Below are 16,034 nucleotides of genomic sequence, written 5' to 3'. Positions count from 1 at the left end.
TGGAGGAAGGAAATCTTGCTCAAAAGCAAGTCTGTTGTCTGCCCCCCCCACCCCAAAACAAAGCTGCTGTCAACACCAAAGAGTTTGCAGTACTTGGCCTGCCCGGGACGATTCTTTATCCCTCCAGAGGAAAGCAACAACCCAGCCCCTCTAAGCGGTGCTCAAAACGGGAATGCCAGCCCTCCAAGGCAAGCGGCTGTGTCCCAGGGCCTCTGGTGGGCCCGACCCTTGCCCCCTCCCGGGTGGGAACAGAACCGGAAGTGACCCGACCCTGTTGCCTGACATCCTGTGAGTGTGCCGGGCTTTCCTTCGGGGACCTGTACACATGGCTTCCCTCGGCCACCCCTTGCCTCTCGCCCATGTCCCTTTACTTCCTGGGCTCCTCCGCCCATAAAACTAAAAGGACACAGAGCTCTTGATAACCTACTAGCCCAATCTCCTCATCTTGCCAACGTGAAGTCTGAAACCAGGAGAGTGGCTGTGACTAACCCAGGGTCACATGGCACCTTGCACAGAGTCAAGGCTAGAATGGAAGGCAGAGAGTCGGGGGACCACAGGCTCCAGAGGCTGGCAGCAGTGTCCCAGGAGCCCCCCCACCTGTGAGAGTGAAAGAGCAAGAAAGTGCGATACAGAGAAAAACGTTTAGGGAGACCCCTGGCAGCCTCCTGACCAGTTTTTGAGGTCGCCTGGTCCACCACCAAGGGTAGAGTCTTCTTAGATCATCTCACTGAGCATCTCTTTTGTCCCACTCAAAATTTCTTTGCCTCAATCCCTGTCCACACCAGTATCCCCAGCATTCAAGGCCCTTTCCACATTCCCCCTATCTTCTCTCCCCATCCCTTCCCCACCTGCCTCTCCAAACCGTAGTGGGGGTGGGTGCAGGGGAACCCACACTCTGTACCTGGTGAGTTCCCGGGAACCTGGGTACTGGGGTCGCGCTTGGGTGGATGTGCCGACGGGTGCCCGGCATGTCCCTCTGTCAACCTCCCCTGCTGTGATGCAAGGAAGGCCAGCTCTGGGAGCCACTGACCCCTCACATGCTCACCCTGAGTCCCCGGCAAGGGTCTCATCGTCTGTGAGCCCCAACTCCACGCGTGCGGGATACTGCTCCCCACCTCATCCCCTTGGGAGGCAGAGGTGGAGTGGCCTGTTTGAGACAACAGTAAAGGTCCTGGAAGCTCAGTAAGAGTTCTTCTCCCTCCGCCACCTGCATGGCAGGGGCAGCGTGCAGGCTGGAAGGGGAGCACTCTCCTGGGATATCAGAGTCTTGCCAAAGAGGGGGGGCCTCGGGGGTGTGCAAGGCCCTGGCCAGTGGCAGGTGGGCAAGCAGCAGGCTGTAGGGGAGGGGTGGGAACATCGCTCCTCACCACCAGCTCTGTCTAGACAAGCACCGCACGATTGCTGAATCTCAAGTTTGAAAGGAACCACCTATCCAAAAGGTCAAGTAGTCTAGTCAGAAGCTGATTGGAAACACTCTTTCTGTTTCCCATGGTCCAGAATTTCTCCCCAGCCACATCATAGCGGGACCACGATGTTCATTGCCACCCGCCATTACTGTGCACGCAGGTTTTCTCACACTTGTTCTCACTTAACCCTCCCAAGTGCCCATCATTTCGGTGTGGGGGAATTCAGGGTCCAGGAGGTTCAATACTTTTCCAAAGCCACACAGCTAATAATTTCATTTCACAATATTTGGCACCTCGTATGTGCCAGGGCAGGCCTGAAAATACAGCAGTAAGCAAGGTAACCTGGGATCCCAAGAATCCTGGAGCTCTTTCCACCTGTCCCTTGCTGCCTCTCCCATCCGACGTCACTGCTAAACGCAGGGCTTGAAGGATTTGAAGAGGCTGGGATATGAAATTTGAGTGAAACTTAATAGTGTCATCAGTGGTTCTCCACGGGGCAGTGTCGTCTCTCTGGATGCTGGATGCAGGAAACTGGCAGAAGACTTGGGTTGTCATCCCAGGTCATGGGCGCCGTGGGCACTTAGTGGGAGGGGACAGTGATATGTACAGGACAGTCTGCATAGCTAAGAACTGTCCCCATACCCCATAGGACCTTGGACATCCCACCGCACACCAGAGAGGGGAAAACCCATTTGTGAGAACCTAGGACCCACTCCACATTAAATCCGCACACAAAGCATTAGAACTGGGAGCACTTAATACACACCCTCCCCCCCACCAAATGCAACTACACCGTGTACATGCAGGGACAATTCTACTTTATTTCGCTTGAGCCTCACCAAAACTTATTTCCAAAGATCGTGTCGCCAGTGGCTGCCCCACTCCTGACATGCACATCCAAGTCTATTGAACTCATGGTGATTCGGTGAATGAGCACAAGCATTGTCTTCCGGTATCGTCACGGGTATTTATAAATGGAACATATTATGTATTTTAGTTCTCTTTGGTTCCTCCTATTACACTTAATTTTTTAAAATCGCTTGTGTCGGTTAATAGGACTTCATTGCAACATGGTACCAGGGGCATTCCAGGATATTTGTCGTAGAAGGGGGTTGGGTGTGAGAAGGTGGGGGGGACCCACTGCGACAGGCGAAGAGTCACCAGCAGCAGAAGGGGAATGAGCTCTCCCTGTCACTCTGCTGAGGACAGGGAGCGGAAGCTGTGCTTACAGGACTTGGAATAGACCTGGGGCATGATTTCTGGCTGGGAACGCTGTGTGTCATTAGCGTAGCCAACTGAATGGAAAGACCATGGAGGTGGTGTGAAAAGATGTGAACTTGAACCTTGGTTCTGCCACTTCCTGACACTGAAACCAGGCAAAACCTCCCTGGCCTTTGTTCCCACATGGTAAAGAGAACCCCTTGGACCAGATGGGGTGGTCCTCTGGTGTAACATGCCATGGCTCTAGGTCAGCCTCCAGGGGCTCTCAAGATTCCTTGTGCTTTGATCAGCCAGTGTGGTGGTCTGGAGGCTGGGGCTGAGGTGATACGAACATTCACCCAATTTGAGGTATGCCTGGGTATACCTCCTTGGACAGGTCATGCTATTTCTCTGAGCCTTAGCTTTAGCCTTGGCTTAGAACAGTCCCACATGTGGGGCTATGTAGTGTTGGGTTTAACCAGAGAGCATCTACAGAAGGTGCCAGAACTCATAAATGTTACATCTTAGTTCTCTTTCTCCAGCTGCCCCCGCCTTCTCTCAGCTCCCTAGCCCAGTTCCCAGCCTCTGTCCCCTGCCGTCCTTCCTTTCCATGTCAGAGCTGGGCTCCAGAGGGAGAACGTGGGTCCAGCCGAGTCCCAGCCCTGTCCTCACATGGAGAAGAGAGGTTAGAAGGCCCCCTGCGCTGGGGAGTTTCCACGTCCCTCTCTGGCCAGCTGCGGGGTCCATGGGAAGATCAGTGACTAAGACAGGGAGAATTCTGGAGTCCTCTCTGGCCCTGGCCCAAGGCCCCTCCTCCTGGGAAAAGCAGAGGACAGTGGTTTCTCGGCCCGGAGATGCTGCGAGAGGGCTAGGCCGATGGTAAATGGAAGCTCACCTTGCCTTTCAGCGTGGGCCGAAGGTGCGAAGACATGAAGGTGTACGCTGCGTGGTACGTTCAGAGAATGTCTGGAACTTGCTGGAATTCGTAATGTGGATCTGAGTGAGGGGAAGGGGAGCCAGGTCAGGGGTTTGCCTTGCTCGGGGCCCGCTTCTTCACCCATAGAGTCCATAGCAGCGGAGGGTGGCCCAGTTGGCTTTGGGGAGGTTTGCTAGTCCAGGATGGAGAACGACCAGGTGGAGGCCAGGGGGAGAGACACGGCACCTGCTGCAGGACGGCCTCGCCCAAAGGCCTCTTGGCAGAAGGCTCTAGAGTCCGGCTCCCCCTTACCAAGCCAGCTCTGAAAGCTGTGTTCCCACCGACAGGCAATATGCAGGCCAGCACTTCTAGAAGCCACTTTATTTCAGCAGACATCAAACCTTTCTTCTAGGGGAGTGCTGTTGCCAACTCTGCCCAGCTGAACCCTGGGGAACCATCTTAGGTTGAGGGGGATGTTGAGTGACAGGCGCTGGCTCTTGGCCCTGAGTCACATTGGACACGGGTGGCTCAGACCTGAGGGGAGGACACAGTGCTGCCCACAATGATCCAGTGACAGTCAACAATCAAGGAAAGGCACGAGCAACTTCATCCCTAAGGTGAACCTGAGCTGCCTGGGAGGTGGAGCGGGCACCTCTCCCAGCCCCACTGAGGAAAGCCCTCCTAGAGGAGGTCGGGCTTGAGGAGGGTCTTGAAAAAAGAAAGGGGATCAGCTGGTTGGAGAAGACGGGAGGAAGGGCATTTCAGGCTGGAGGAGCAGCTCCTGCAAAGCCCGAGAGGTGTGGATCACCATCATGGTCCGGGGGCTTCAGGTGGTTGTGGGAAAGTACAGGGGTGAGACCCGAGTTGGAGTCAAGACGCACCAGTGTTCAAATCAGCGCTCTGCTGCCGACGGCGTCATCTTCTCTGAGCTTCAGTTTCTTGTCTGCGAAGGGGATGGTTCCTCACTAGAGGGTAAGCTCCACAAGGGCAGGCACTCCATCTCTCTTGTTTGCTCCTGCAAGCCCAAGGCACAGGCCTGTGAGTGCCTGTCCCAGGGTGACCCCCGAGTCTCCGACTTGCTGGATGGAGCAGTGGGTGAAGGACGCAGGGCGTGTGAAGTGTCTGGCGTGAAGTACATGCTCAAGAACAAAGATACTTGCGAAGCACGGGGTTCACGAAGGTCTCTCAGAATGAGAATGCAAAGGTGCTGGGGGCCCTACAGTCCAGAAATTCAGACGTTTTCTGCACATCGTGGGGTCAGGAGGCATGAGCCCCTGCGGGAGAGTATGATGGTGCCTGGGGCCCTTCCTGCGGTGGAGCCAAGCCCCCCCAAGACCCTTCCTGGGAAGCTCCCGTGTATCATTATCACAGGGTGGTCGGGGTCTTCCAGGGGCCCCACAGGAGACAGCCCGAGTCAGGAACTGGGACTTTCTGAATGTGGCTGGATGCCAGCCTCCTGGGTTGTCCCCAGGCTGAGAAGAAACACCTATCCGCCTGACTTGAAATATGGCACCACAGGCCTGCAGGACCTACGGCCTTGTACCCTTCCATGAACCCTGACCTCAACCCACTAGGCTGTAGTGCCGGTTTGCTGCAAAGAGAGGAGAGTTCAGGCTGAGTTGGGGTGGGACAGTGCTGCTGGTTGATCTCCGTCACATGTGTCATCCTCAGGGGCCCTGGTGCCTCCACACAACTAGGGCTGCCTAAGGGTCAGGGGTGACCTCGAACAATGTGGATTTCCTCCCGGCAGTGAGCCCAGCCTGAGAGCCTCTGGCCAAGGTCAGAGCTTTCCCCAGAGTCCTTGGCTCCCCCTTGATGGGGTCCTGAGACTGCGGTCTCTCCTTCCTCAATTCTCTGAGCCCTCACCCCTCCTGTTGGAGAAAGCCAGCTCCTGCTCACCCCGGGGGAAAGTGGGCTATGCGCCACCCCTGGCCCTTCAGCCTTGCCCGCAGGGGTGTCAGAGTCTCTCCTGGGTGCAGAGGAGACTGACACAGGAGGCAGGACTCCCGACGGAGTGTAAGTCACTGGGCAAGAGCACGGACTGCGTGCGTATCTGTCAGACAGGGAGAATAGGGCACGTCTGAAAGTCGTCGTGAGGATTAAACAAGATGAGGCTTGGAAGGGGATTAGAGCTGGCCCATGGATATGCTCAATAAAAGGCCACTAGTAGTAGTGGTGTTAGTAGTGGTGGCGGGTGATAGCAGTAGGAGTGGTAGTACTGATAGGAGTAGCAGCGGGTGACAGTAGTAGTAGTGCTGGTGAGAGCAGTCGTAGTGATTAGTGGCAGTGGTGGTGGTAGTAATGGTAGTAGTGATAGTAGTAGTGGTGGTGGTGGCACTAGTGGTAGTAGCAATAGGTAGTGGCAGAGGCAGTAGTAGTAGTAGTGTGTGTTGTGATTTCTGAGGCAGACTGAGAGTCGCTGGAGACCATGTAGGAACGGAGAACACTAAGGAGCTGCGATGGGCAGTTCCGACCTGCACCCTTGCGCCGAGGAGAGCAGAGAGTGGGGCTGGGCCAGAGCCCGGTGAGTTCAGAGCCCGGAGCTGGCTCTGCCTGTGGAGGACGTGAGTCAGGGCTGAGCCGATGTTGGGAGTGAGGAGGACAAGCGCTTTGAGACAAGGAGGGAAAGGGGTGTTTCCACCTGAGTCAGTGGCCCCGGAGCGGTAACTCTAGGGTACCTAGGGGATGTGGACCTGTATTTAAAGAGCACTGGTCCTGGGCTGGTGTAGCTCAGTGGATGAGCGCGGGCTGCGAACCAAAGTGTCGCAGGTTCGATTCCCAGTCAGGGTACATGCCTGGGTTGCAGGCCATGACCCCCAGCAACTGCACATGATGTCTCTCTCTCTCTATCTGTCTCCCTCCCTTCCCTCTCTAAAAATAAATAAATAAATCTTTTAAAAAAATAAAATAAAGCACTGGCATGGCACTTAGTAGACAGCCAGTGCATAATAAAGGCTTCCTGACACTCCTGGAGTTCCTCTCAGTAAGGATTCACCAAATCCAGTGCCTAGGGCACCTGCATTCTTGTACATTCAACAAATATTTGTTGAGCGCCTGCTAAAACTTTTTATTAAATGCTATTATTTGGAGCATTTTTAGGTTCACGAGAGGAAGGTACAAAGATGTTCCATGTAAGTCCTGCCCCCACACGTGCAGCCCCTCCATGGGCAACATCACTCATCAGAGCGGCACATTCATTACCAGGAATGAACCTGCATTGGCACATCGTAATCCCCCCAAATCCACAGTTTACATTAGGGTTCCCTAAGGTGTTATACATTCTATGGGTTTGGACACATGTATAATGACGTGTATCTATCATTATACTACACAGCATTTTCATTGCCCTAAAGATGCCCTGTGTTCTGCTTGCCTGTTCATCCCTCCCCTCCCCGTTTCCCCAGCAACCACTGATCTTTTCACTGTCTCCTTTTCCAGAGTGTTTTGCCTTTTGCAGAATGTCATCGAGTTGGAATCACACCATTTGTAGCTTTTCAGATAGGCTTCTTCCACTTAGTAATATACACTTAAGACTCCCCCATGAGTTTCCATTGCTTGACAGCTCATTTCTTTCTAGCACGGGATAATATTCTATCATGTGGAGGCGTCACAATTTATGTATCCATTCACCTATTGAGAGTCGTCTTGATTGCTTCTGAGTTTTAGCAACGATAAATAAAGCTGCTATCCGTGTGCAGGGTTTTGGGTGGACACAAGCTTTCAACTGTTTAGGTAAACACCAAGGAGTATGATTGCTAGCTCGTATGGTAAGAGCATGTTTAGTTTTGCAAGAAACTGCCAAACTGTCTTCCAAAGCGGCTGTGCCCTGTTGCACTCCCACCAGCAGTGAATGGGTTCCTGTTGCTCTTCGTTCTCACCAGCAGTTGGTGCTGTGATTGTCCCGGGTTTTAGCCATTCTAATAGGTGTGTAGTGGCATCGCATTGTTTTTTTTTTTCTTCCTAGTTTTTCCTTTTTAATACAAAACCATGTTAAGTTTCTTTTTAAAAATTGTATTTTATTGATGATGCTATTTCATTGTCCTACTTTCCCCCCTTTGCTCCCCTCTGTCTTGTACCCAACCTAGCACCCGCATTCCCCCACCCCCACTCTTTAGTTCTTGACCATGGGTTCTACATGTAAGTTCTTTGGCTTCTCCATTTCCTATACTATTCTTAATCTCCCGTCTATTTTGTATCTACTAGTTATGCTTCTTATTCCCTGTACCATTTCCCCCATTCTCTCCCCTCCTCTCCCCACTGATAATCCCCCATGTGATCTCCATTTCTGTGATTCTGTTCCTATTGTAGTTGTTTTTTTTCTTAGGTTCAGTTGTTGATAGTTGTGAGTTTGTTGTCATTTTACTGTTCGTGTTTTTGATGTTCTTGTTTTTCTCAGATAAGTCCCTTTAACATTTCATATTATAAGGGCTTGGTGATGATGAACTCCTTTAACTTGACCTTATCTGGGAAGCACTTTACTGCCCTTCCATTCTAAACTACAGCTTTGCTAATAGAGTAATCTTGGATGTAGGTCCTTGCCTTTCATGACTTGGAATACTTCTTTCCAGCCCCTTCTTGCCTGTGAGATTCTTTTGAGAAATCAGCTGATAGTCTGATGGAAACTCCTTTGTAGGTAAGTCTCTCCTTTCTCTAGCTGCTTTAAAGATTCTCTCCTTATCTTTAATCTTGGGTAATGTAATTATGATGTGCCTTGGTGTGTCCAGCTTCTTTGGGGCTCTCTGAGCTTCCTGGATTCTAACTATTTCCTTCACCAGGTTAGGGGTCTCCTTCATTATGTTTTCAAATAAGTTTGCAATTTCTTGCTCTTCCTCTTTTCCTCCTGGAACCCCTATGATTCAATGTTGGAATGTTTAAAGTTGTCCCAGAGGTTCCTAAGCCTCTCCTCATATTTTTGAATTCTTGTTTCTTCATTCTGTTCTGGCTGAATGTCTTTTCTTCCTTCTGGTCCAAACCATTGATTTGAGTCCTGGTTCCCTGTGCATTTTCCTTTAATTCATTTTTCATAGCCTTCACTCTTTCCTCTATTTTGCGACCATACTCAACCACCTGTGAGCATCCTGATTACCAGTGTTTTGACCTGTGCATCTGATAGATTGGCGATCTCTTTGTCACTTAGTTGTATTTTTTCTGGAGCTTTGATCTGTTCTTTCACCTGGGCCATTTTTTTTTCTTGGCACACCTGTTATGCAGTAAGGAGCGGAGCCTTAGGTATTGGCCAGGACGGGGCAACCCACAGCGCTGCATTGTGGTGCTGTATGTGGGGGTGGGGTCTAAAATGAAACAATGCTGCTTGCTGGGCCTCACTCGCAGTCACTTCCTACGCTACCCACAGCGAATCGGGCCCTTCTGGCGCTGATTCCCAGGTGAGTGGTTTTGTGTACCTTCTAGGACCCTGTGGGTCTCTCCAATGAACTCTTCTGTGAGGCTGAGGGTTTGTCCCACTGCCTCAACCCCTACAAGTTTTTTCAGCCAGAGGCTATGAGGCTTTATTTCCCCACACTGGCATCCTGGGTTGGCGCAGTCTGTCGTTCCCCAGTTGTTCTGCCTGGTTTATGCACACCCAAATGTGCGACCGCCTGCTCCACCAGCTGCCACCTCTCCTGGTCTGCAAGCCACCGCTGCCTTACCCGTCCTGGTCCTCCAGCCGCTGCCTTGCTGTGAGTCCTCTCCACCCCAGTTGCCCATCTCCACCCCTCCTACTGGCATGGATGAATGTTTCTTCTTTAACTCCTTAGTTGTCAGATTTCCATACAGTTCGGTTTTCTGGCAGTTCTGGTTATTTTTTGTTTTTAAATTTGTCGTTGTCCTTCTTTTGTTTGTGGGAGGAGGCATAGTACCTTCACCTATGCCTCCATCTTGGCCGGATAGAATCTCATTGTTTTAATTTGCATTTCCCTGATGACCCTGATATGGAATATATTTTCGTATGTTTATTTGACATCTGTGTATCTTTTTTTTAGTAAAGTATCTGTTAAGGTCTTTGGTCCATTTTTTAATTGTGTGTTTTCACTTATTGTTGACTTGTATGAATTCTTTGTGTATTTTGGTTAATGGCCCTTTATCTGATGTGTCCTTGCACACTCACCACATTTGCCCCTTGCCTCGTTGTCTGTTCCTTCTCAGTCTTCTCTGATCATTCCTGATCACCTCTCCACCTCTTCACACTGGCTAGGGTCTGGGGTCAGGGCTCAGTGCTCTCTCCTCCCTCTCTTCTCTCTCTTCTCTTCTCTTCTCTTCTCTTCTCTTCTTCTCTCTTCTCTTCTCTTCCCTTCCCTTCTTCCCTTCCCTCCCTCCCTTCTCTCTCCCTTCTTCTTCTCTCTCTTCTCTTCTCTTCTCTTCTCTTCCAGCACAAATGCCTTTTATTTCTCTTTTTATCTCACCTGGTGTCATGATTTTAAAAGCCACAACTTCAGACTCATGTGTCCAAGACTCCTATTGCAGTATTTCCTTGGGTCATGTGATAGGCATTCAAGTAACTGAACTCCTGCTCTTTTCCCCAAAACTCACTTCTTCCTCAACCTTCCCCATTTGAGTTAACTCAGGCATCTCTGTCTTTGACCCCAAACCTTTGAGGCTGCCTAGATTGCTCCTTCTCTCATCATCCCTCCTTATCCACAATCTAATTCCTCAGCTAATCCTAAAATCCCAATAGTCAAAAATCCATCCAGAGTCCTGCCAGCTGTCACCTGGCTGTGTCAGTCACCTTCTGATGGGTTTGGCTGTTTCTGCCCTTGCCCACTTTGTATATTCTCAACAAAGAAGAATGACACTGAAACACACAGGTCTTCCTTTCCATGGCTCCAAACAGTCCAGGGCTTCTGTCTCACCCAGAGTCACAGTCAAAGTTATTGCCAGGTCCTACCAGGCACTACGTGGATGATCTATACCTCCCATTATTTCTACACCACTCGTATTACTCTGACCTTATCCCCACTACGCAGAAGGGATCCAGAGCAATAGGAATCCAGACACTGCCTGTAGTTTGGACACAGCAGGCATGCTTTAAATGTTGGATATGAATGAATGAATGGACAAATATTCTCACTTCCCATTCCAAGAAAAGGAAGTCAACCCAAGAAGAGTGGGAGTCAACTTTATCACCCTTTATATAGATGCTCTTCATTGAACCCTTATTATGCCCCCATTAGTTCTTGTTTTCACAACTGTTTTGAAGTAGTGGCTATCAGCCTTGTTTTATTGATGAAAAAAACACACTAAAGGTCAGAGAGGATGTCATCTGCTGAAGGTTATACAGCTTATAGCCAGCACAATCGACATTTGATACCACATCTGTCGAACCCCAAATCCTGTGCTCTTATCCTCAGCCATCCTCTCTCAAATGAAGATTTATTATCTACTGTATGCAGGCTACTTCATTAAGACACCTCAGTTATGTTGTTCTGCTTAGTCTCTATAATATGAGACCCACATTATCACTTTATACAAATGGGGAAACCAACGTTCAGTAAGCTACCTTGCAAAGTCATGCAGCTGCTGACTTGCAGAGCTGGATTAGAACCATCTGTACTTGATCCCAATGGGAAGCTCTTTCCATGGGGCCACAATACCCAGTGCCAGGCAGTATCCAGGCTTGTTGTTGCCTGTGATGGGCCCAGGCTGTCGAGAACAAGGCCTCAGTTTGCATCTCCCTCACACCTGTTAGCTTTGTGTTGCCCCAGCTCTGTAAACTGTGGCCCATGTACCCTTACCCTGGCCAGGCCTGGACTCAGTGGCTCAGGCAGGCCCAGGATGGCTCAGTCACCACATCTAGAGAAACAAGGCCAACAACGTGCTTCTCCACTGACAACAGCTCATGCGTTCATCTCTTGCTGGAGGTTACTCACAGTATGATTGGCTTTGGCACAGAGGACTTAATCTTAGCAGTATGGTGGGTGATTGCAAGCTCGGGCTCTAGAATCTGAGTTTTGGTGTTCAAATCTAGGCTACTCACTGCCTTTATAATCTTGAGTTGGTTCCTCATTCTTCAAGTCTCACTTTACTCATCTATAAAATGGAGTTAATAACAGAATCTGTCTCACAGTGTCATAGATCAAATGAAATGGAATAATGTTGCTAGTGTGTTTGGAATGAAATACTTTACTAGTGTTCAGTTTATTATAGTAATTTTTAATAAGCATGGGTTAAGAAATACTGTGCAATTCATTAAGCCACCAATGAATGGGAAAAATAATCCAGACCTCATGGATACTCCCTCCTCCTTTTCCTTAGTCTTGAAAGAACACCGTCCCTGGAGTCCGAAGGTCCAACTTCAGTCTGACTGTGTGCCTCCAGCAGGTCACTGCCCTTCTCAGACTTGTCCTATTCATCAGAAAAAGAAAAGTGGGGATATTGGAACCTGTCCTGCTTAACCCCTAAGATTCCTTTGAAGCTTGAAAAAATAGTGGGTATGGAAATACTATATAAAGCATAAAATTCTAGAGAAATGCTAGCTATTGTGTTAAGATGGTTTCCCTTTCTTGTCCCCCACCCAGGCTCTCCCCAGCCAGCAAGCCTCCCTTCCACCCTTTTGGCATTCAGCAGCCCTGGAATCTCGGTTGGCTCCCAGAAAGGATTTGGAGCACAGCACAAATTGTCCAAAGGTTGCTTCCAAAGCCTCCGGCAGCTACGCATAGCCCCAGCCCTTCCTCCTTGAAAATGTCTGGCGTGATGGGAAAGAATGTGGGCTGGCAGTTCAGTCCATTGGAATTCACAAGCATTGGTTGAGTGTCTGCTCTGTGCCAGGCCCTGGGCACTGAGCATCCAGGGATGAGCAAGGTGGTCTCTGCCCTCAGAAGTTCCTAGTCTGGTGGAGACATGGTCCCATCACAGACAAAGAGACACACAATAGGGTAGGATAGCACTGTGCCTGGGAACCCCAGAGAAGTCACTGTACGTGGTCTAGGAAAATCCGAGAAGGCTTCCTAGAGGAGAAGACATCTGAGAGGAGCTGACCCTCACCCAGTCTGTCCAAATATGAAAGCCTTCTCCATACTAGCACCTCCTCATGCCAGTGGTCATAGATTTGCCAACCACCTAGAAAAGTCTTTAAATTATTACTTCATCAACTAATCATTACAAAGAGCAGAGAGGTAAAGTGATTTTCTGAGCTCACCAGCTAGGTGTGCTAGAAATATCAGGCAGCTTTTATGTGAAGATCACTGTTTCTTCTTTCATTCATTTCCTATCAGACCAACTCCACAGGAAAAGACACCAGTTGGTCTTTAAAATGTGTCCAGAGGAGGATTCTTAGAGCTCCCTTTTCTTCTGCCCCTTAGGCTACCACAGTGAACCTTATCCCTGCACTCCACTTTACAGTTTGTGGGCTATCACACCTCTCCCAGTCTTCCCGGAAACCTATGAAGTCACCATCACCAAACATACTTTGCAGATAAGGAAACCGAGCCTGGACAAAATCTTTAGGATGTGATTGTGAAACTGAGAAACTGATTTCAGAAGTTAGAAGCCCTGAGTCAACATCATCATTTGACTCCAAACTTGAAAGTCCATTTTTTACGTTAAGGATGTGTGACTTTCCTTGCCTTCTTTTTTTCCCCTTTTTTTTTTCATTCTTTTGTAAAATCGCTTTCTAAGAGCAGGAATTGCTGGTTGGCACAGGGCTGGAGTGTGGTCTCTGGGCTGGGTCTATCTTTTTTGCTTTTTGGTCCTGCCCCAGTCGTCCTTCTAGCCCCTTTCTTCATAGTTGCTGTCTGGCGCTCTCTCTCTTCTTTCTCTGTTTCTCCCTCAGTCCCTCTTTCCAGTACGTCCTGTCTACCTCTCTGTCTCCACCATTCTTTCTCTCTCTCTCCTCTACTCTCTCCTTCATCCTTCTCTCTCTCTCTCTCTCTCTCTCTCCCCCCTCCCCACCACTTTCTGTGTGTGTGTGTGTCTCGGTCCTCTCTCTGCACTCTGCCCCTTCCCAGAAAAGCCGTACAGGTACTGGGAGCGCCGCATGACTTTGCGCTGACTAGCCCAGGGTTGCGCAGTGGCCGCCCCTTGCAGACCTCTCTAAGTTCCCAACATCCAGTTCCTGGACCGATGGGAGGGGCGAGCCACTGGGAAAATCGGATGAGGCCCTGCCCAAAGCTGCACATTCCCCTGGCAGAAGAAAGAGGAGTTCTGGGGGAGAGACAGACAGGAGGCGTTAGTCACCAGCAGGCCCCCTCCCAACCCCTCCGCGCCCAAGCATCTGGTTCAAGGAAGGGTGGAGTCGGCTCGCCATATGTGCGGCCTCAGGCTGGAGCCCTTCTCAGGGGAGGCCGGTAGTGACTTCACGGGCAGCCTGAGCTAGGGGAGTGGAGGAGTGGAGGCAGAGAGTGGGGAGAGGAGTTAACACTAGTGGAAAGCGGAGTCCTCACTCTCCGTCTGTTCTGGATGGGGAGTGGGTGTCAGGAACTCAGTTTAGAGGGAGAGGAGCAGAAATCCAACATGCCCCTTGTCCCCACTAGCTGGATTCCAGTCCCAGCTCCCCCCATTGGTAGCAGCGTGCCTCAGGACCACCGGATTTCCTTCCCTGGCCCTTAATTCCTCACCTCTCAGATGGGAACCTGCAAGTCACTGCTCGTAGGTCCCTAGCACAGAGCCTGGTGATGAACACTGGTCCCTTCCTGCACCTTCCAGGACGTCTCCTGGGACAAGCCCAGTTCCCCTTGCTCCCCACTCCCTGCTCCCTACAGCTCTTCGTTGGTCTTTGCCACTCTGTGGGCCTCCCCCAGGCTGCCTCACTGCCTGGGCCATAGCCACACCCTATGGTTACTATGGTTAATGCCGTTGCCATCATTGTGTCCTTAGCCTCAGCCTGGGTTCTGTGACATCCTCTCTCCTGACTGACAAGGTGAGCCATGGTGCTTGTTGACAGCATCTCATCCTCACGTAGAGTATCGGGTGAAAGCGTGCACTTGAAGGTCAGCTAGACCCAGGCTGGGATTTGACCTTCTCTACTTATTAGCTGTGTGCTTGGGTAATGATTTAACCTATAAAATGGGGATAATGAGGGCAGGATTGGATTCTGAAGATCAAATAGGATGAAGAGCTTAGCACTGTAGGCATTCGGTAAGCCCTCCGTGTTCAGGGCTCTCCTTTTAGCTCTTATCACAGGGCATTTCGCTCCCTCTGCAGCTGACTCAGTGCTGGGGATAACGTGCGAGGCATTCAGTTAGCAGACATGGGCTGGACCGGGGCAGCTGCTCCAGATCGGCTGTTTCCATCGGTGACTGTCTCTTACAGTTCAGCTTGGACAGGGCTCCTGGGAGTGCCTAGCCTCTCAGACTCAGGATTTCAGGAAGCTCCTAGGTCTGCGTCGAAGGGAATGGCGAGGCCCCGAAGAGGGAAAGAGGTTTGCTTGGACTCCTGATAAACATGTGCATAGAGTTGTTTGTTTTCTATTGAAATGAAGAGGAGATAGCATCTGAGCTTCATTGGTCCCTGACTCCTGCGGGGTGCGTGGTTGTGTACAAGCTTCTCTCTGGCAACAGGTTTGCACACAGGACAGGCATGAGAACAAGGAGCAGCCTGGGGGAGCATGAAATGTGTCACCTCGTTAACATTCCTTCACCGAGCTGACCAAGTACATCTTATGAACAGTTTACTTGCTTGAGATCACAACTGGAGGTGCTCAGAACTGGGATTCGAACCTAGGTCTGTGTGGCCCCAGAGCTGGATTTCCCATGACACCTGCTGCCTGCTGCCACCAAGTGGAAAAGGGAGCCCCAGGAGGAGGCCTGGAGCCCAGGAAGACCAACTGACTTCCTCCCAGGTGCCTCAGGTTGCCTGGTCTCCATGAAAGAAGGAGCAGAGGGTGGAGGATGGAAGAGGAGACAGTCCAGGGGGTCCTTCAAGCCCACCTGTGCTAAGTGGAGCCCCCAGTGAGGGATAACTGAAGACTTTTGTCACCTGGCGCACAGCCCCCGGTGGGAAAGCAGTTTATCTCTGCACTGCTCATTTTCAAACGTGCAACCACATTGGTGGAATTCACGGAACCCATGAGACTTACATCATTCAGAGCGCGTCGGCACAGCCAGCCTCTCCCCTCTGTCCCTCTTTCCCCGATGCTCCCTCCCTCCCCCCTGCCTCCGGTCCTGCTCCACCTCTGCTTAGAAGGGGTCCACTTACCAGGTGGCGCACGGCACCAGGAGGGCCCACACTCTCTGTAGAGGCCAGCCAAGGATCGTTGCTTAAGTCCTGCCTGGCGGTGAGACACTATGTCCAGATGAGAGCTGGAACATTAAGCTTTAGACCACTGTGACTTCTGACATGGCCTATCCCCTCCCCAGCCCTTAGGAATCCATTAGCAATTTCGGGTATTTCCCAAGGCCACATGGGGACCATGCCTTTACACTCATACGGGGGTTACTGAAATAGCTAGCTTTAAAAGTCCTGACTATCTCATATTGATCAACTGATCGATAATTGCAGATAATTGTAAGAGGATATTTAACCCTCTGATTAATCCAAAGGATTGGATCGACTTGTAATCATTCATTATCATTTGATAG

The 16,034-nt window shown here is 50.6% G+C and overlaps 1 protein-coding gene across 1 annotated transcript in view; it reads left to right on the top strand.

Annotated features, from left to right (window-relative positions):
- The window catches only part of SYN3 (synapsin III), a 409,092-nt gene that overhangs the window by 225,690 nt on the left and 167,368 nt on the right, over positions 1-16,034 (top strand). The gene's annotated exons all lie outside the window — the stretch shown is intronic.

The sequence above is a fragment of the Phyllostomus discolor genome, chromosome 2 (assembly GCF_004126475.2).
Source record: "Phyllostomus discolor isolate MPI-MPIP mPhyDis1 chromosome 2, mPhyDis1.pri.v3, whole genome shotgun sequence".
Taxonomy (NCBI): domain Eukaryota; kingdom Metazoa; phylum Chordata; class Mammalia; order Chiroptera; family Phyllostomidae; genus Phyllostomus; species Phyllostomus discolor.
The sequence above is the reverse complement of the archived record's forward strand: the minus strand, read 5'-3'. Positions and strand labels throughout refer to the sequence as shown.